Source organism: Silene latifolia, chromosome 11 (genome assembly GCF_048544455.1).
Source record: "Silene latifolia isolate original U9 population chromosome 11, ASM4854445v1, whole genome shotgun sequence".
In the NCBI taxonomy this organism is placed as follows: Eukaryota; Viridiplantae; Streptophyta; class Magnoliopsida; order Caryophyllales; family Caryophyllaceae; genus Silene; species Silene latifolia.
In genome coordinates, this window is record NC_133536.1 from 182488293 (window position 1) to 182511176 (window position 22884).

General features: G+C 39.8%; 1 non-coding gene across 1 annotated transcript; it reads left to right on the forward strand.

Moving 5' to 3' along the window:
- The first annotated feature begins 3641 nt into the window (after window positions 1–3641).
- Window positions 3642–3748, forward strand: LOC141616347 (small nucleolar RNA R71). Its single transcript, XR_012530700.1, has one exon. It is a non-coding gene; the product is annotated as a small nucleolar RNA R71 (small nucleolar RNA).
- Window positions 3749–22884: the final 19136 nt, after the last annotated feature.

Sequence of the window (22884 nt, forward strand, 5' to 3'; positions counted from 1 at the left end):
ACAAAACTCGAGATTCTCCTTAGTCTCAACTTTGGTGACTTTCAAAGAACTCAAAAACTCCAAGGTAAGTAAGGGAGGGGTATGTCAATTCTTTCGATTCAAACAATTTCTTCAACCCCATTGCTTTAAAGAAGGCTCTAGTTTGCTCAAGGACACCCAATTTATCTAAGGTATCTTCACAAATAAATTTGGTGGATTGAAGTGATTTCCTAGCAAACATGGCAAAAGTATCTCTATGGGTTTTGGAAATAAAAGTTACCTCCGGATAATGCAAAAGTTGATCAATTTCCGGAGTAGTGGATGTTGTTGCTCCCATAGAAGGTTGTTGTTGTTGTTGCACTTCCAAGTTTGGGGTTGCTACCACCATAGCCAATGCTTTCTTTGCTTGAAGAGCCTTTTGCCTTTGTGAAAGTGTCTTTGGTGCCTTTGTTGCCTTTGTTGCTCCCTTAGTTCTTGCCATTGATGAATTAACCAAGAAAAGAATGAAAAATCTTCAATTTGTACTGTACCCAAATCGATTTAAAGGTGAAAGTCTTTGCCTTTATGAATTCAAAAATCGACTCAAAGGTTGAAGATTTGTGCTTGGTTTTGATTGTTATTGAAAAAGGAGTGATTGATTTGTTGTTAGAAGGATGGTTTGATTTGATTTTGGTGAATGTAGTTGAGGGATTTTGTTTTTGTGATGGAGAGGATGAGGGTTTTGATGTTTTTGAGTAGTGTTATGAATGAATGAATGAATGAATGAATGAATGAATGAATGAATGTGGGAGGGGTTTTATAAAGACCGAAATTTTCGAACTGCAGGGGCAATCCGTGCGGTTTCTGCTCAAGACGGGCGGATTCTGCACTTTCTGGGTTGGGAAAAACTCGCCTAAAGACGGGCGTATCCAAGAGAAGATGCTCGGATTCGCTGATACGGGACGGGCGGATTCTCCATAAGACGGACGGATTCCTTCACAGGGATTTTTCCTTGTTTTCCTTAGCTGAGAAGACGGGCGTCTTCACTTCAAGACGGGCGTATTTTCAGAGACGGGCGGATTGCTGTTCAGGACGCCCGGATTCTCTTACAGTCAAAAATATTTCAAAATTCGGCTCAGAAGGACGTGCGTCTTCTACCCAGTACGCTCGGATTTTCTGAAGACGGGCGGATTCTCCTGAATCCGCTCGGATTCTACCCTTTTGTACCCGGATTCAGTTCCATCCGTGTACAATGCATTTCCCTTACCATTCTTCCATTCTTCTTCATATCTTGTGTTCTTCATTGTGGGGGCACTACTAAGGCATGGATAGCCTAGGCAATTGTCATCCCCACACTAAGCTAAAGCACTACACATCAATTGAAATCGTTAGTCCCTCCCTCACTTCTCTCAAACATGACAATTATCTTGATCAAAGTAAATAAAATAAATCCAAAGATGACAAAAATGCAATACAAGAATTGAAATACGAGTTAGGGAGTTAGAAATATTTACAAATGGTGGTTTAGGGAGGACTCCACCAAACTCTCATTCTTGATGAGATGTCAAGGGGGCATGTTTAAGGTGTTGTTGATGTTGCTCAACACCTTAAAGAAATAATCAAAAGCTTGTTCATTATCGTTATAAAGCTCTTCAATAGACCTCGGCCCTTGTTGTCGGTCTTGATCAATGGCATTACCAATGTAGGGATTAAAAATCCCTTCAAATTCGTCGTCCCAAAGACCACAAACTTCATTAAGTTGATCATTGAAAATCTCTTGATTTGATGGAGACAACTCTCCCAATTTCTTCTCTTGGCCAATGAGGCCATCCTCTTCTTCTTTGATTGATTTTGATGAGCTTTGCAAGCTCTCCTTGTCACAATTCACTTGCTCTTTGAATGGAGCATCTTCAATTTTCTTCTTCCATTGGAGTTCCGACTTCTTCCTTTCATCCTTCCGGCTATAATGATCAATCATGAAACACGGTTCATGCAAACGAGGAGCTCTCATAGTTTTGTCAAGATTAAAGGTTATGCTTTCATCTCCCACTTCTAGAGTGAGCTCACCATGTTTCACGTCAATCACCGCACCCGCGGTGTGTAGGAAAGGTCTTCCTAGAATGATTGGAATGTTGGAATCTTCCTCCATATCAACAATGACAAAGTCCACCGGGATGAAAAGCTTCCCAATTCGCACGGGAACATCTTCCCATATCCCTAATGGTGTCTTCGTCGATCTATCTGCCATTTGGAGTGTGATATTGGTGCATTTAAGCTCTCCCATCCCCAACCTTTTACTCACCGAGTACGGCATGACACTCACACTAGCCCCTAGATCACATAAGGCTTTGTTGATCGTTGTGTCGCCAATGGTACACGGTATTGAGAAGCTTCCCAGATCCTTTAGTTTTGGAGGTGAACTCCCTTGAAGTATTGCACTACTCACCTTAGTGAAGGCGATAGTCTCAAGTTTTCGGATCGACTTCTTCTTTGTGAGGATATCTTTCATGTATTTTGCATAGGCCGGCACGTGATTGATTAATTCTGTGAAAGGAATCGAGACTTCCAAATTCTTCACAATTTCCATAAACTTTCCAAGTTGATCATCAAATTTGGGCTTGGCTTGACGACTTGGAAAAGGAAGTCTAATCACAATGGGCTCCTTCTCCTTGACCTTGTCTTCATTTTTCTTTGAACTTTCTTCTTTTGATGATTCTCTATCTTTGGAGTTTTGCACAATTTCTTCCTTATCACTAGCTTCCACAACTTCATCCTCAACTTGCTTCTTCGGTGCTTCATACCTTGTACCACTTCTCAAGTGAATGGCACTAACCGTTTCATGTCTTGGGGGGTTACTTTGAGGTGGTAATTGCCCCTTTTGTCTTTGTGAGCTTGAAGATGCTAGTTGAGTCAATTGGGTTTCCAACATCTTGGTGTGAGCTAGGATGTTGTTGATGGTGGTTTCCTTTGCTTGGCTATATTTTTGCATTTGATTGAAAAATTCTTGTTGATTCTTTTGCATTTGGAGGATCGCTTTTTGGACATCAAAACCTTGGTCATTTTGGTGATTGTATGGATTTTGATTTTGGTAACCTTGGTTTTGATTGTAAAAGGGTCTTTGATTTTGGTTTTTCATGGGAGGTGGGGTGTATGTTGTTTGAGGGTTTTGAACATTTTGGCTTTTGTATGAGAGATTTGGATGGAATTTGGTGTTTTCATTGTAATAGTTCGAATAAGGGGTACCACTCTTGTATGCTTGGAAAGCATTCACTTGTTCAATTGTTCCCCTACATTCATTTTGGTCATGTACCAAAGTTCCACAATTCTCACATATCCCACTTAGGATTGATGAAGATGCCGTCATGGCATTAACATGATGCTTTGGTGATTTTGAGACTTCTTCAAGTCTAGCCATAGCTTTTTCAAACTTCAAATTGATTGTGTCAATGTGAGCACTAAGTTGAGCACCCAATTGAGTAACGGAGTCCACTTCATGCTTTCCTCCTCTAATAGCCTTGCGAGGACTACTATATTGTGAGTTATGGACCGCCATTTCCTCAATTTTGTTCCATGTTTGATTGTCATCAACTTCGGTGAACATTCAATTTGATCCCATATTGAGAATGTTCCTTGAATCTTCATATAAACCATTCCAAAATTGTTGTACCAAGAACCATTCGCTAAGTCCATGGTGAGGACATGAGCGACAAATTCCCTTGAACCGCTCCCAAGCTTCATACAAAGATTCTTCATCCCTTTGCTTAAAACCCGTAATTTGAGCTCTTAGCATGTTAGTCTTTTCCGGTGGGTAGAATTTTTTGTAGAAAGCTAGAGCCAACTTCTTCCAAGAATCAATTCCGAGAGTGGCCTTATCAAGGCCCTTCAACCATTGTTTCGTGGTGCCAATTAGAGAAAAAGGAAATAAGACCCATCGAATTTGGTCTTGAGTTACACTGGTTTGAGAAATCGCATCACAATAGTCACAAAAGGTTTCCATATGAGAATGAGGGTCTTCACTAGGCATCCCCCCAAATTGGCTCCTTTCGACTAATTGGATAAAGGCCGATTTGGCAATAAAATTTCCGGTTAGATGTTGTGGTGTGGGAGTACCATTGGGTAGGTTCTCCTCGGTGGGTACGGAATGTGATGAAAACTTAGGCATTGTAGGTTGATTTTGGGTGGTATTGTGTAATGGGTTCTCCTCACCTTCTCTTGCAAAAGGGTTGATGAACTCAATAGTAGGTTGAATATCTACAACCTCACTAATACCTCTCAAATTCCTCCTAGCAAGTCTCCTATTGGTTGTCAAAGTTCTTTCAATTTCACGATCAAAAGGTAACAAGTCACCTTGTGACCTTCTAGACATGCAAAATATCAAACAACTTGAAAACAATTAGAACAAACCTTGAGGAGTTTTACTTCCCCAAGGCAAAGAAAAGACACAACTAATAACAATGTAAAGAAATCTAAATCAAGCTAACACCGTCCCCGGCAACGGCGCCATTTTTGATCGGTCCATTTCGTGTTCACAAATAGATAGATGTGGTCGTTGGGTCACGTCCGAATCAAAACACAATTTATAACTTCACAAACAACTTTACAATTAGTAAAGAGGCAAGTAAAGGTCGGATCCCAAGGGACGGGAATTGAGATGAGATTTCTATTGAAACTAGTGGTGTCTTAGGGGTGTCACAATTTGGGTTGATGTAGAAGGTCACTAACTAAAATAGCAATGAAAATAAACAAGCAAGATGAATTAAAGGGTTGTAAACAATTGATAAAAAGCACTAGGGTGTCATGGGATCATAGGGGAATCATGGGAATTGATCATACAAACATGTTCTCAAATTATAAGCAAGCAATTATTGTTGTGATGGATTGAGTTGGGTTATATCTTACAATCCTAGGAAAGTTTGGGTCCCGGAGCCGAATCGATTAGATTGTACAACACCTACAAGTCGACTTAATCTTCCCTACTCAACAACATGCATGGTCTAATGAGACTCGAGTTGGTTTATGTCTTACAAGTCTCATTGAAAAGATAGGTGATGGGTAAAAAATGCAAGGATTCATAGGCTCGCATTTCATCAAACATAACATGTGCATGAGTTGAGATCAAAACAAGCAAGCAAATAAAACATGAAAGCATATTAATTTAAGCATGAATCATTCCCCATGTTGGTTTCCCCTAATCACCCATTAACCCTAGCTAAGAGACTACTCACTCATTATCAAGTTGATCATGCTAGCAAGGTTGTCAATCATACCAACAAAATGAAACATGATGAATAAATGAAATTTATTAACAATAATTAAAAAGGGATTAAGAGAATTATACCTACTAATGATTCCAATAATAAAGCAAAGATAAAAGAAGTACTTGATGCTTGATTGAGAGGTTGTCAATATCCCAATAATAACCCAAATAATCTTCGATTACCCAAAATAAAGGATGAACAAAAGAGAGATTAAGGAAATAGAACTTGTATTAAAACTTGATTAATTGTTGATTACAAAACTAAAGAGAGATTTGATTGATATTAACTACTCTAAGAATTGCTAAGAAGAACATGCTCTTCTAATTAGACTAATGGGGTATTTATAGTGGAAATTAGGGGGATGCATTACGGTTAACTAAGGGCTAAACTAGTAATTACACTTTTTAGATTGAGCAGGGAGGAGCCGGTATTTTTCGAAGGAAGGGCTTCTTTCTTTGTAGCTTGGAGAAGAGGAAATCGCGCTGTAGAGGAATCCGAGCGGATTAGAGTCGGGACGGGCGGATTCTGGTGGATGAACACGAGCGGATTCAGGTGAATCCGGGCGGATTGTGATGGCCAAATCCGAGCGTCTTCTGGTGAAACCGCACGGATTGTGCATGGTGAGGACGGCCGGATTGTGGTCAATCCGCACGGATTGTGCCTCAGCAAGATTTCTTCTTCTTTTCTTCCCTTTTCTTCATAAATTCTCTGGGGATTTCCTTGGGGACTCAAGGATCCTTTCTCAACATTGCTCATCTACTATCATATGTACAAAGGCCTTCTAATCTTGTCTCTCCTTGATGCTTGGTCATTGGATTCGATCATTTTAGTCTCGTTTTGCCATGAAAATGCAAGATTCTTACTCCTTTCCTACCAAGGGATCAAAATCTCAAAGAATATGCAAAACAAAGAACTAAAGATAATAAATGACCCAAATATGCACTAAAAAGCATGGCAACAAGGCTAATTTGGGGGCTAAATATGCGCTAATTATGGTCACATCAATGCCTCACCGAGGGGTATCACAGTGGGTATCAGAGCATATGTTGCTCCCGACGCACACACGTGTACCCCGAATTTAAACGTGAACTTGACCTTGAATAATGAATGAGAGATGGGTAGAACTAAGGACCTAATTTGGTAGTCTCTTTGTCCATGCTATTTGTTAGGTGCTAACACGATCTAATTGATTGGTGTCTTGAGATGATGGTGTGACCAACCAAGGTGGAGAATACTATCATGGAAGCTCTTACTCTAATTCTTCGGAATCAACGAAATGCCTATGCTCAAGTTAATCCTCGCCCTAACCGCCGTGGCAAGAGGCCATTTGTGGCCTCATCTTCGCCATCTGTTAACAAGAAGAGGTTGGTGCCGAGAGTCCAAGGACAAAGATTACAAAACCATGGAGGACAAGAGCCAATACTGCAAGAGCCTAAAGGACAAGTCCCTATATCTACTAATAGACTTATGAAGAACCGCAAGTGCTTCAAGTGTAGCTAAGCTTATCACCCCGGGATTGGATGCTATGATACGCCCTTGAAGTGTTCCCATTGCGAGAAGCCCGGACATCTCATCAAGGATTGCCCCGAGAAGAAGACTACCCCTCCTCCTCCCCCTCATGGAGTCATTCTTGTCAAGAATCAAGTCGGAACCGCCGTTTCCCCCGACACCGCTATAGGTGTGTTTTCCATTCTTCCTTTCCTCACTTTTATCCCCATGATGCTCACCCTTCCCTTCTAAACTCTCTTTTGCTTAACCTTGGAAAGTAGTTTAGTACTCACCCGACCTATCCTTCGTTTAGTTTCTCCTTCCATTACATCTTGATTATGGATCTCTTTCCCTTGAAGGATGTCTTTCCCGTCTTGAAGATACCTCCATCTCTTCGAGTGCCTTGTCATACTCCCTTGTCTTCGTGCTTCTATACCTTTCGCAACTCTTATGCCATATCTTGGGAGTTGTCTTTGTACCTTTTCTCCTTGTAAGACCCCTCATGTACACCTTCATCTTTGCCTCATGGAATGTTAACCTTGGTCGAATAAGTTGGCTTTTGAGGAGATTGTTTGTGTCTGACCCTTAACCCTGGTTTTGAGAGGTTGTGATGTTGGAAAGACTCAGGTAGTATGATGAGACATACTTAGTGCTTCTTATACCTAGTTCCTTGATAAGGTGAGTGTGGTTGTTTAGTGGGATTATTTGTGTTGTCAAGTGTGAGTTGCATTTGTTACTGAGGTTATAGAACTTGGCTTTGTTTCTTATGCTTGGGATTTGAAAGGCTTGAGAAGTGTAGTGAGACGTGTCTTAGGATACTAGTGCTTAGTACTTGACCTAAAAATGGATGAAACTGAATGGTGGACTTGAGGATGTAGGATTGACTAAGTAAGTCGAGTTTGTGATTGGCTTTCGTAGTCTCTTTGGATAAGAAGGTTTGATAATGTATATGTTACCATATGAGAAATGCTAACTGTGGGATTATTGGTTGGGCTAAGTGAGTGATCTTGATTACTACTCGAGGTATGGAACGAGAGTGAGACTAAGGTACTTTTTTGGGAAGTTTTAGCGCTTATTTTAGTAGTTAGGAGAGATAATGGTATGGTTGATGCCGATTGTTAAGTGAAAGGACATAGTTTCAATTTTTGGTGTTAGAATGAGAATATATGAAGTGGTAGAGCGTTGTTACGACTAAGATCTTGTTTCTTGGGAACTCGATGGTAAGTAAGTTCTAGGGTTTCGGATTTGAAAGAATATTCCTTGGGATGTTGATGACCATAAAGGATTGGTTATGTGATTTGATATTAGTGGGCTCATGGGAGTTCTTGAGTTGAGAGAGACTTAGTATTGAGACATGATGGTTAACCCTATGGTATTATAAACTTTGAGGTTGAGTACTTGAGATGATGGGATGATGTTGTAGTTTAGTGTAGTTCCGCTTTTGGGAATCCGTAATAAGTAAAAGGATAGAAGGACTCGAGATCCTACTGATTTTTCAAACTTGAGTGATTAGGCATCTTTCTCAAAGAGTGTTTAGTAGAGTGAACTTTTATGAAAGGAGTTTAACGTTGACTTGTTACGACCTTACCTCATGTGAGAACCTTGTGGAATAGTTGAGAAACCTTTTATGGGAATTTAGAGCTTAGAATAAGGATCCTTGATTGAGGATTTTACCCCTTTGAGGAACCCATGGTTGACACTAGTTGGATATGAGTACAACTTTGTTGGAAACCTTGACCTTGATCTTGTGGAAGTTGTTTATGGATGTTTGAGGATTTGGAGTGATGAGATCATACTTATAGTGGAGTACCTTGTTTCCCGGAATGACTTAGGGCGGAGTAACATGAGTGTTCTGAGAGAAACTTTGGGAGTTATGTGGTTAGGAAGTTTTTGGAACCGTTTTGGATGATGTTGTTCTTGAGGTTCAAGTACCTGGCGTTTCCTTGTTATGTAATTTCCATTCTCCTTTGGCCATAAGTGTTACCGTTCATACCTCTTTTCCTTACTTCATCATACTCCTCCTTTAAGTTTGATGCTAGTAACCTATAAAGCTCTATCTTTGACATCCTTGTTGACTTTACTTCGAAACCTGACCCCTAGGAAATTCAGTATAGCTCCCTTGTTGGTTAAGTTTGAACTCTCTTAACGTACTTTGTTTTTTATGCTATCTAAGTTACCTTCCTTTTTGTACAACTTCTAAATTTCCAAGCTACCAGTTTTGATTCGTTGTTAGAAGTTTATGTTACTTTTTCAAACCTTACCTATTTTAAAATTTTGAAAAAAAAAATGAAAATTCGATTTAATTCTCCTTTTGTTCCTTGAGTATAGACTCATTTATCATGATTTTAATTGCTAAACCCGAAATTTCTTTAAATTTTATCCAATTTCGGTTAACTTTGATCTGTTTATGATTTCTTGGTGAAGGTTTAATATTACATTTTCAGAAATTTGACTCCCTTTTGAGTTTTAAGGTGAAACCTTCGTTTTTATTTTGGCTTTTGCAAAATAAAATTTGAGTAGATTATCTTTTCCTTTTGAATTTTACGTTGACCGGATGTTAGAACTCGTTATTGGAGACGTTTGATAACTTGTTCTACGCTTGTCGGCGAATTGATTTTGTTTTAAACCTGTCCTTGACTTGGAAAGTTAGCGTTCTTGTGTGCACAACAAGAGCAATTTCGTTCCATGAATGAGACTTACACTTTTGAAAACTCTCCGTTAATGTTTTTGAAAGTGTTTTGACTTTGATTTATACCAATGATTTACCTTTCGATCCAGTTCTGTCGGAAAATTTTATTTGAACCTTTTGAAAGAATTTTAATTCTTACGATAAGTAACCTTTTAAATGTTTCGGGTTACCGGTTCCAAAATTTCAGTTTTACTTTTATAATCTTTCATTTCTACTTTCGTTCCATGAATGAGACGTACACTTTTGAAAACTCTCCGTTAATGTTTTTGAAAGTGTTTTGATTTCGATTTATACAAATGATTTGACTTTCGACTTGGTTCTGTCGGAAAATTTTAGTTGAAACTTTTGAAAGAATTTTAATTCTTACAAGTAAGTAACCTTTTAATGTTTTGGCTACCGATTTTAAAAGTTCAGTTTCATTTTTATAACCTTTCTTTTCTACCTTCAAGTTTCGAGGACGAAACTTTTTAAAAGATGGGGTGATTGTAACACCTGCGAATTTTCCATTTTGATATTTATAATTTAATTAACCATCTACTGTCTTATTTATATTTTAAATTATTTAATTTAAATTAATTTCATTATTGAACATGATTTTTATAAATATTATATTTTTAAAGCTTAAGTTATATAAAAATAAATATTTTGGTCGGATAATAATAATAATAATAATAATAATAATAATAATAATAATAATAATAATAATAATAATAATAATAATAATAATAATAATAATAATAATAATAATAATAATAATAATAATAATAATAATATTTTTCGTCTTGAGTTGTAGTGTGCTTGAGACGTAAATTCTTGTGTATATCGACTCAATCTTGTATTTTGGGCCTAGTATGACTAATGGGCTCACATACTACTCCTTCCTCCTCATAAGAATCTTGTAGGAAACCCTAACCACTTTTTCTTCCTCAAAATTTCAGTACACCATATTCAACAACAAACACCATTGTTACACATCTCTCTTACAAATCTTCAAAACACCATAACTTGCTCAATTCTTATCCGAATCAAGTGTGTTTCGCTTCTATCTCTTCCTCTCATCGCTCTCCATCTTTCTAGGTAAGAAAGATACCAACCTTCCTCCATGAATTGGGTTGTCGACCCATTTTACTCATGGTACCCTTTTTCTAGTTTCGATTCTTAGTCTTAATTTGGGTTTTCTTATGTTTAGGAGAAAGATTAGTTGACCCGGAAGTGAATTCATGCATGTGAGACGATTCCATTAGAGATTGAGAGCTAAAAAGGTAACTGTGATGGGTTACTCGACTTACATGTCAAATTTGTGTATTTTATGTGTGGTTGGATGCATACAAATGTTAAAGTTGGTAACTTTCATGTTTCATTCCATTGTTGTATTGAATGAGGTGGTTTTATGAGCATTTTCATATGTTTGAGTGACATGCTATCTTATTTTAAGGTTCATAATTGATGTCATATGTTTAAATTATCCTAACATGCCAATTTTTTTGAGTATTCATCATATTAGAGAAGTGTGAAATGATTGAATTTAAGATGATTGAAATTAAAGAACTTTGGATGGACATTTGTTGGGTTTTTCATGTACAGGGTGTCCCTGCTGGTGGGCCAGCAGCCGGCCTCCCCAACCGGCAGCGTTACATTTTAATTCTAAGTTGGAAAAATGGGGAAAATAGCCTTTGTATGTCCCTGCCGGTGGGCCGGCAGCCGGCCTACCCAACTGGCAGCAAGTGTATGAAATTTTGATGTCCTTTTTTATTGGTGTGTTCCTGTGCCGGTGGGCCGGCAGCCGGTCGACCGGCAGAGAACACACTTGAGCATTTTGGCTTGGTTTTGACTTGGCATGTATCCTGTGCCGGTGGGCCGGCAGCCGGTCAACCGGCAGAGAACAATCATTGAGCATTGTTGACCTTGTTTACCTTGACTTGTATTCCCTGCCGGTGGGCCGGCAGTCGGTGCCCCGGCAGAGAATACACTTCCAGCTATTTTTGGCTTTGTTTTACCTTGGCTTGTATTCCCTGCCGGTGGGCCGGCAGCCGGTGCCCCGGCAGAGAATACACTTTCATCTATTTTGACCTTGTTTCACCTTAGCATGTATCCTCTGCCGGTGGGCCGGCAGTCGGTGCCCACACCGGCAGAGAGCACCAGATATTTGTTATACTCTTATATTTATACATGCTTCACATGAATTGTTTACGTTATGTTTGTGCAATCATTTTTACTCGTATTTGTGACCCAAGTGTGATGATTTACATTGTGTGATGACTTGACATTCCTTATTTATCTACCCTTGCGGACCTTGGGTCACGGTTAGGTGCTATTGTTTCCGAGTTGGGTTATCCTTCCGCCTCTTCGGACCTTGGGGTACGGTTAGGTACCATGGTTCCAATTTTGGGTTACTCGACCTTGGGGAACGGTTAGGTGTCATGGATCGAGTCTTGGATGCGGATAGGTCACCGCATGTCGAATCGGGTGTCGCCCATCCCGAGAGTCTGGCCAGATTTAGACTAGGACCGTATAATGATCGTCGTCCTACCAGGAGGTTGGAGTCTAGGGGTTTGTCTTGTGAGTCCATACTACGTAAATGTCTTGCTTGATCATGGTCATTGGCGTGTCCTTATATACGAGAGTTCACGTCTTATATGATTGTTTGTGAGAGTCTTGGTCATATCGGATACTAGTGGTGAGATGCAAGCCCCTAGTTGCGATAGGATCGTCGGGATCAATGTTCCCATCCGTTCTTATGGTGAGATGCAAGCTATAAGTATGAATGTGACATTAGTAGCCGCGTCCCATGCTATGGTTGTTAAGAGGTTTTCAAAGTAATGGCTTTTTGTTTCCATCCATGTATTTTCTATTTAATTGATCCGTTATTTACATGAATGACAGGTTTGTGATGCAGATTATGGGGAAGACGTGTGAGCTAGCGAGAACGTTGACCTTAGACTTTAGTTATCGTTTTCTTAGACCCACCTATCTTTAGACCTGCACTTATTCGTGGGATATCTTTTCCCCAACGCACTTTGTTTTTAATTGTAAAACTTAATTATCTTTCTTTTCATTTTTGTTTGATCACTTATGGTGGATTTCGCCCTTTAAACTTTTAAAGGTTTTAAAAATCTCGTATTTTCCGCTTAGATTTAATATTTTTTTTGATGCCTCATCGAGGGGTGTTACATCGGTAGCAGCCTCTACTGATCGATCTTGGTTGGTTGAATGCAAAAGTTGATAAAACGGTTTAAATGCATGAATGCGCATCCAATAATTTAAACCTAACATGTGAGAGCTTTCTAAGTCGGTTGATTTAATCCAAGTATCAAGTATAAGATGTCGAGTTGGATTTATGGTTGATTTGCATGCAAGACGGAAATTAAACATCCATTTACCGTATTAGGTTTATGGTGCATAACGTGATCCATTTGTCTTAGTAAAGCATTTTGCAAATATGGTTTTTGAATGAGCAAATTAATCATCTGATCCGTCCTATATCCGGGTTAGCCGGAGTCGAGATCGTCCTAGACTAATGCTGGAAAGGAAACAGGCCCTGTACCAGACGGCCACATGAGGCGCGAGCCTGCCGGCGGTGTAAGGGGGGTCTCCCCTGGTTTTGAAAATAGGAAAGAAAATGCCTGTTTAGGCGCGGGTCAGTCAACGGTTATATGAGGTGCTCTGACCATTTGAAAAACGTTTATAAAACGTTTTGAAAAGTGGGTATTTGAACCCGATTTGGTTTGAAAGGGCCGTTTAGACCGTATTTGTTGATTTGAAGAACGAGACTCGAATAATCATCATTATTTTGATGATATTCGGTGTCAGGTTCGACTTGACATGGACAGTTTTGAGAATGATCATGAACTAATTGTTTTAAGTTCATTTGAATATAATTAGTCGATACTCATCATCGTACCCGGTTTAAAATCCGGCATGGTATGTAGAACCGAGGATGACTTTGTGTTGGTGACTAATACATTTGTTTTGAAAATGTAAAGAAATGAAATAAAATGCTTTAAAATACCTTTTAAATGTTTTTAACCAAATATCATCACCGAAACACGGATTAAACCGTCATGGTATTAAGAACCAAGGGTGAAAAATGTTTTATGGTTAAAACTTGTAAAAGAAAATAAAATAAAAGGTTTGAAAATATTTGAAACGGTAAAAACAGATTACAAATATGAAAATAAATTAAGGAGGAAAGACGAGATCAAACACGGTCGAGTCTGACTTGGACACCCCATTGAGGCGCGGGCCTCCCTGCATAACAAGGGGCTTCTGTCTCAGGCCAAAACTCAGTTTTGGCTCGTCTATCCCATGTTTTGGATCGTGTTATGCATGATTTAGCATGTTATAGTCATGAAATAAGTAAAGACATGATAAAAGAAGGATTTTTACACCCTCATACTTATGTGCTTGGTTATGGCGAGAAACCGACGTAAGTGTAACAACTCGTTTGGTCGGAAAAGACTCGGTTTAAAACCGTTTTAGTAAGTAAAAAGATTTTTTTATTAAGATTAGTGATGGTGTAGTGGTCGAAGTGGTCGGTCAATTGATTTAATGCACGATGACGGTACCAAACAATGTGTAGGGCTTGTAATTACGATCGGTAGGTCGTAAATACGCGTCGGATTGTGACTTAGGAAGTCGAGTCTAGAATTTTAAGGGAGAATAAGGGGGCGGACACTCGCGTAAGTTCTCAAATGGGGGTATTTGAGGGATATTTATAAGAAAATGAGTGGTTGTGTGAGTTTTGAGCGACGTGGCCACCTGGGCTGCTCAACGAGGCGCAAGCCACGTCGCGGGTCTTCGAGTTGTCCTGTCACTTTCACACAAATGCAATCATGATTTGTTCTATCCTATGATTTGTAGTCACATGTTTGGTACTTGACCATTCATGAATCCGGGAAATCTTAGTATAGAAGGTTTTGAATGGTTTGTTTTTTGTGGTTGACTCGGTTTGACTCGTTGTTGGAGTCGGGATTTGAATTTTGAATCGGTTTTTGGTCCGGTGTCGGTTTTGACTCTAGTTAGTGTCATTGCGACCCCGTCGTCATGCATTAAACACTCCAGGCACTTTTGAAATGTTTTGAAATGTTTTATTTTCGAAATGGTTTTAACTTTTCCGACGTAAAGTTGTACACGAACTGTCGATCAAACGCCGCGATTCCAAAGCATGTTATAGTCCGATAATTATCGGGTGTTTGTTGGAGTCTCAGCAGATACTGGGTATCTACACCTAGGAAGGCCGAATAAAACGATTTAAGAAGATTGAGTAATGAAAACCGACAACTGTCTCATATAAACTATTCCCTAACCTTGTTCAAGTGTATTACTCCCTAGTGGAGTCGCCAAACTGCGCTTGGGAAACAAGCGTTTGCATTTGTGGAGTCGCCACCAATTTATTGTGGAAAATTGGAAACCGTTCGAATAATTCGCGTCATGTCAAGACATAAAGTAATGACATAGACACTAAGAAATCGTTACTCTTAGCATTCTATGTCTACAATGACTCTCGCACGGATGTTCACAGCGATCTGGAGTAAGGAGTGAGGGTACGTATTAGGAAGTCCTTTTAATGAATACCTAATCCCGCCCGCCTCGATAGCGGCCTCTACTAATGATTAGGGAAGTCATTTGTACTCGATATGTTGTCGATTATATGCATCCAATGCAACAAACAATAGATTAATCCTAGCATGTGAGAATTGACTAAGTCGGTGAACACGTAATTTAGCACTCAATAATGTCGAAGTAGGGTTTAGGATTGATTACATGTGAAAAACAAGCAAATAAACGATACAAAATAATAAAAAAAATTACAATAAATAAAATTACAACGGTTTAATGATTTACGTCAAAAATATATTTAAGACGGATAACTTGAGAAAAGAAAGGAAAATAAATTAGGTCAGAAAATACGGACAGACTAAGAGTGATATTAGGGTTAATAGTCGATTAATACGTAAACTAATAAATTAGGTCAAAGCAAGAACGGAAGTTCATAGACAGAAGTCACCCCGAAACAGGCGCAACAATGCTGCGTCCCTTGGAAGAAGCACAGTGGTTACTGCGTCTGTTCCCGAGGTAAGTTCTGGCTGTGAAGTCAGAACTGCGTGTTGTTAATGTTCGTTGGTGATTTAATGATCGATTATTGATATTTGACTCAAGTAGAAGTGATTTAACAGGTTATTTACTTGTGAATTCGTCATAAAAGCGATAACGAATGAAACGAAGTAGAACGGATTAAGACGTATTATGAGCGAATTATAACTAATTAGGTCAAATTATTAAGACGGAAACGAATGAAAGATGTGATAAACTAATGAAAATATATACAAAAGTCGAATCCCAGAGATTTGATATGAATGAATCGAATCTCCAAAATCTAGGTTTGATTTGAATGACGAAAATTCGCAAATATTGATTATAAGAGATTTAAGTCTGGATTTAAAAGTGATAATTATACATGTTATGATTATAATTATTATATACGAATGAAAAAAGAAGAAAATAAGAAAGAAAACCGAAAGAAGACGAATTAACAGAAAGGCGAGGAAGAAGAAGAAAAGCAGGAACTGCGGCAGTCTCAGGAAGAGGCACAGCAGATGCTGCGACTCTTCGAAGAGGGGCAACAGTTGCTGCGTTTCTTCTCGACATCGGCCAGTAATTAATCCGCAAAAAACAGTTTAAAAGAAAGGGTTTTGGAAATCGTTCTTAAGCATATTTTTGACGTAAACCTTACATTAATTGATACAATAATAAAATATGGGATTTACACCCTCAGACATACATGTTTGACGAAACGAGATTAACTAAGTTAACGATTAGTGATTGCTCCACTCAAATGTATGATGAAAGTGCCCTCGTTAGAGGATTTAAATTAAAGTGATTTGATTAAATGAGTGGAGTTGGTCAAATTGGTCGGTCATGCAACGTGACTGGTACTCAGAAGGATCCGAGCTTAGGTGGTCGATTGATTAAGCACGTAGACGTCAATAAGCTTAGAGCACAGTTTAAGAATGAAAAGGGAGAAGAGAAGGGCGGACACTCGCGTGAGAAATATGAGGAACGAAGGTCCCTATTTATTCTAATCACACGGAGGAATTATGGTATTACTGAAACTTTGGAATAAATCTCGAAAAGATATGAAAATACGCAGAAAAAGGTTGGGGAAGAGGCGCAGCAACCACTGCGACTCTTGGAAGAGGCGCAGCAGGTGCTGCGTCCTTTCCCCAGAGGTTTCCTCCTGCGGAAGAAAGATTTCCGCGTTTCTGTTATGGAATTGCGGTAGATCTGGACTTCCTTATTCTTTAAAATATGATTTCGGGATATATTATACCAAAAGATAAAAAGATTAAGATTATAGAATAGAAATACCCGGAATATTCCAGAACATTCCGACTCGGCATTTTAATTGGTTTATTAGAAAATGAAGCGGTTTTTGACCCGGACTCCAAATGAACTCTAATTACTGTCAAAACGACCGTAATGGCCCGTAGACGACAACCAAGGGGTAGACACAAGTATTTGAGCTATCACTTGACGATAAACTTACAAACTGTCATAAATCATTCCGTGTACCAAACATGCGGGCCAATCATCACCGGGTGGCTTGCGGGAGGTGCAGAAATGAGGTATCTATAATTCCCTAATCATTAGTAGAGGCCGCTATCGAGGCGGGCGGGATTAGGTGTTTGAATTAAAGAACTTCCTGATACGCACCCTCACCCCTTACATCAGTTATCTCGGTACATCCTTGTCCATTGGCATCTCGAGAGTCATTCTAGACATAGAATGCTAAGGGTAACGAGTTCTTAGTGTTCATGTCATTATTTTGTGTCTTGACATAGCCCGAGATATTCGAACGGTTTCCAATTTTCCACAATAAATTGGTGGCGACTCCACAAATGTAGGCTTATTCAACCTTTCACCGGTTTCAATGCCTCATAAATCGGTAACGGCCCATGACGTGATTTGGCAAACCAAGGCTCCGTGGGAGAAGTGTCGCCGCCTCAAAAGCAAAACGCACGGGTGTACGCGGCGCGGATGGCCCTGTCCACATTTTGACGACTCCGCTGGGAATGATACACTTACGTGTTACCCAGGGTGAAAGATGAACAAGGATAGAGAATAGTTTATACGAGACAGTTGTCGATTTTCATTACTCAACCTTCTTAGGTCATTTCATTTGGTCTTTCTCGGCCCTAAACCAACCCATTCGACCAATCATCCCGTCTAGATGGTCCAAATTCCTATCTGGGCCTAAATATGGATAGCGATTTACATCAACCATACTGCGGTACATACTCATGTTTGTATCGAGAGCTTTCACTACTCGAGGAAATGGACTAGGAGACCTTACTTATGTTTGGCACGGACCTCTCCACAAACCAGGGTTTGATTGCTTGGTATGACAACCCACCTTTTTTAAGCCAAAACCCTTTAAATGCACTCAGCATACCGTTATAATGCCCATATGTATGTTTATATCACAGCCGTGATCACCATTTGTAAACAAAACAATGACGAAATTTTTTAAAATAAAATCCATTTCAAAATATAAACATTTTAAAATATGGCCTAAAATAGCGCAAAATAAGCCGGAACTCTGTCCAAATGTCGAGTCAAAATTCGGGCCTCAAACCCATTTCAAAACTCACTTCGAGTCAGCACTCCTACAACTACACTACGGTTGTCTAGGACAAACATTTCAAAATTTGTCATTTTTAAATCCCACTTGACACGGTGGCACACACCCACTTCACAAGTCGAGTCTTTTTTTTGAGTAAGTGTGCAAAAATGGTCGATCGTATTTTGATTCGTCATCGATTTTTTATCCTTAGTCCAAAATGGTGGGAACTAGTTATGGAAGCGTTAATGGTCAACCCGAACAGCCCGCAAATGGTAATGATCAAATCCTAGCTGCACTCCTTCGTCTCCAGACAAGCCAAGACCAAGCTTATGCTCGCCTTACGTTATCGAAGGCCGTATTGTCGCTATAGAAGCTAGACTTCCTCCTGTAGAGGGTCCCATTCCCGACGCGCCCATACACGATAATTCTCCACCCTTTGAACAACCAGAAGTCAATCTTCCACCAGGTCCTACTGAACCTGAAAAGCGACTCTAGTATTTGGAGGAGCAACTAATGTATCTCAAGGAAGATGACATCTATAGGGAAAATAGTCGCAAATATGAGGCAGTAAATGCTCACCTGCCAACTAAATTCAACATGACTGACATCCCAAAGTTTAAGGGGCATTAAAACCCTTTGAACCATATTCGTGCATTCAAAGATTATATGTCTATCAAAGGCATTAAGCTAGAGATGTTCTTAAGGATCTTTCCTTCATCTCTTGATACTATTTCAAAGCAATGGTTCTACTCATGGATCACAAGAAAATTGCTACTTGGGACGATGCTGCAATTGATTTCACCTAACAGTACGCAGATAATGCTAAAATTCATATCAATATGCGCTACTCTTGTTGAAAGGTTCGTGGACAATTTAAGGCCAATCTATGCAAACCATCTAAGGTACCAAAACATAAAGTCTTTCAAAGACATAACTGTGCTAGGAACAAGAATTGAAGACGACATCCGTAAAGGACTCTAGTCCAAAATGGTAGGTCGCGGATATCAAGGCACAACGAGTCGTTCTTATGGCTCCACTAGCAAGACCGACGAGGTCAACCTTTTCAAATGGTCTACTAAGAAGAATAACCCATAGAGGAAGTTCAGCAACGTTGGTGACTCGTACTCCAACGCTCTAAAAAGATTGATAAAACAAGGCAAAATCAAACCCATAGGACCTACACTTGACACAGAGAAGAAGTCTAGGTTCTGGGATGAGAATGCGTAATGCTAGTACCATAGAGGCAAAGGGCATGATACAGAGAATTGCTTCAAATTGAAGCATGCCATTCAGGATATGATTGAATATGGGCGCCTGCCTATACCTCCTGCAAGCAAGCCTAGACATACTCAGAATCCTCTTGGAATTATGATGACCACAGACGAGGAATCCACCTTGGATTGTTCACACTTCATTTCTCCAGCTGAAGATGATGTCAATGCACTATTAAATGAGGAGAGTTATTCCACCATCTCCCCTACTATCGCTGATTTTATCGCATGGGCAAAGGGTGTAAGTAGACAAGTTTCAGATCTAGAAGCTACAGTGGCATCCCTACGCAATCCAAGCACTATACCTAGGGGAAACATGCCAATGGTTCCAATCTTATCTCAACGATCCAAAATGCAAGAAGTGACAGCAGTGACCGACAATCTAGTCGAGCAAATAATCAGCCTAGAGGCTGAAATCATAAGCTTGAGAGAGCTCAGTATCGTCAATAGAATATGGGCGGATGACGATGAAGATGTTTACCTCAAAGAAAATCCTCTACTCAAGGGTAGCGAAGATAAGATATAGACCACCTTAGTCGTTCAGGACGTCTATCTCAAAATGTCACTCAAGGACAAATGAGTGGTCCAATTGCTAATGGTCCAACTACTAACACCAATGTCATCACACCAAATGATGGCGAATATAAATCTGCTGACCATTTATTGAAGCAACTTCAAAAGACAAAGGCTGATCTTTCAGTCTGGCAACTAGTTGTAAGTTTATTTCCTCATCGTCATACTTTACTGCAAACATTGGCTAAAATGAACGTAGCACACGACTCTACACCCAATGACGTCGTCAACCTAGTCTTTCAAGACTCAGTCAAGCTAAGTAACCCAGTTACTTTATCAGATGAGGACTTGCTTCCCTTTGGCGGCACTCATAACCTCGCTCTATACATCACAGTCACATGCTTGAAGAAAAACGTACCAATGACTTTGGTGGATGATGGCTCCACAGTCAATGTCATACCACTAAAGACAACATTCAAGTTAGGCATGAAAGAATCAAACTGGACTTCTACTAACTAAGGCGTTCAGGCATACGATGAAATGCGACGTAAAATAGTGGGGCTAATTAACCTTACTATGGCCACTGGGCTTATCGAGCAAAAGGATAATTTTTAGATAGTGGACATCGAGGCATCTTTCAATCTACTTCTAGGTAGGCTCTGGATTCACGCTTCCAAATCAGTGAATCCACCTTACACCAAAAGATCAAGATCCCTCTAGATGGCAAGGTAGCAACGATCACTTCGTCACCTATCAAGGCCGTAATAGAGAAAATGTCCAACCAAGTAGTTACAAATCCAGTGCATGAGCTTGGAGGATTTCAAATCATAAACCTTATAGAGAGCGAGTTGGCTCCCCTTTACTTCAACCCATACTCCAACTTAGTGGTCAACCACATACTCAAATCCCAGGGATACTTCCCAAGAATGACACTAATCCCTATTAGATAGAGTACCTTTACACCTTTTAAGGAAGGTAACTCCCAAAAGATACCACTAGGCTTGGGGTACAAGCCCACGAAGGCCAAAACCTTCGAAATGCTTAATCAGGTTCAGAATTGCAAAAGTAAGGGAGTCTAAATGCAACCCTAACTCCCTAAACTAAATGGGTACTTCGTCAGGGAAGGGGATTGTGAATATTTTCTTGGATTTCCCGAACCTTGGTGGCACAAAGGCAATCAATTAGCTGGAATCGAGGTCTTCCACAATTGCTACTTCATTCCTCCAAAAACGGTTCCTATCGCCAAAACTCGTTAGACACCTTGTCTCGACCAACGGGATATTAACCTTCTATTTGGAAAGGATCGATTCGTCAAGGCAGCACAGGATGAGATCATTACCATGATACTTCAAGATGACCATTTCAACCCTACAGCACTGATCACTCACACCAGCTCAAATCAGCAGAAAGGATGGAGAAAGTCTATCAAGTGGACCAACAATCAAGGAAAACTCTTCAAGATCACTACTGGATAAGGAGAGATGTTCAAAGGATAACCCGAAGACGATGAATTCGAGTCAGAGTCGGAATCAGAGTCGGAGTCGTAATATAAGTCTAGAGAAGTCGCTGGAGAGTCTCCTTCTATCGTCACTCCCCACCCTTTGTTTCTCTTAGCATAATATCACCTAGTAACAGTAGCTCGGGGAATGTCCCAGCAACTATCCCTTTACTGCCATAAACTAATGCACAGATGGATTCTTTGTTTCAGCTATTTTCAAACATTAATACGAATAAATCTGATTCTGCTTACTCCTTGTGTTATTCTGATTTCAATTCTGTTTACGATGATAATGAGGATGATCCTGACCCAGACTCAATCGAATTACCTCCCCATATAATTAAAGAAATACTAGAAGAGAGGGAAGGGGCACCAGTTATAGAAAACACCGAACCTATCAACGTAGAAACGAAATTAGAACCTCAAGAACTTAGGATAGGGACGACCCTAGACCCAACTGAAAGGGCCAGTTTTATCGACATCCTACACGAGTTCAAAGACGTCTTCGCTTGGTCTTACAAGGACATGCCAGGGATCGATAGGGATATTACAGAACATTTCATTCTAATTAAGCGAGGTTTCAAACATGTAAAACAGAAGTTCGTCGGATGAGGACAGAGTGGGTTCTTATAATTAAAGAAGAAGTTGATAAGCAATTCAAAGCCGGATTAATCAAAGTTTCCGAGTATTCAGACTGGGTGGCTAATATAGTCCCCGTACCCAAAAAAGATGGGAGAATCCGGGTTTGTGTTGATTTCAGAGACTTGAACAAAGCGAGTCCTAAAGACGGCTTTTGTCTACCACACATCGATATATTGGTAGATAATACATCAGATTACGCGTTGTTATCCTTCATGGATGGGTATGCAGGGTATAACCAAATCAAAATGGCCAAAGAAGATATGCACAAGACAGCCTTCATCACTCAGTGGGGCACATACTGCTATACTATTATGCCATTCGGGCAAATCAATGTTGAGGCTATGTACCAACGCACTGCGACTACTTTGCTACATGACATGATGCATAAAGAGGTGGAGGTGTACGTGGACGATATGATCGTTAAATCTAAGGATGGAAAAGGGCACATCGCTAACCTTCGCAAATTCTTCCTGATATTGCGCAAATAAAACATGAGGCTCAATCCTCAGAAATATGCATTTGGGGTAACGTCAGGCAAGCTTCTGGATACGTTGTCAGCCAGAGGGACATAGAAATTGATCCATCCAAGATCAAGGCCTTAATCGAGATGCCACAATTTCAAATAGAAAAAGAGGTTAGAGGATTCCTGGGTAAAATGAAGTACATAAGTCAATTCATATCGAAACTCACTATGATCTGCGAACCTATCTTCAAAAAGTTTAAGAAAACGGACCATACCATGTGGGACGATGACTGTCAAAAGGCATTTGACAGGATAAAGGAGATATTGGCCAAGCCACTAAAGCTAATGCCTCCTCAACAAGATCAACCTCTTGAAATACTATCTGTTATTAGAGGCCGAAAAAAATGAAGGAAGAGATAGAGAGAGAAAACCCTAAAAAAACCTGAAACTTTTCCTTGCTTTCAGTGCAGCTCTAACAACT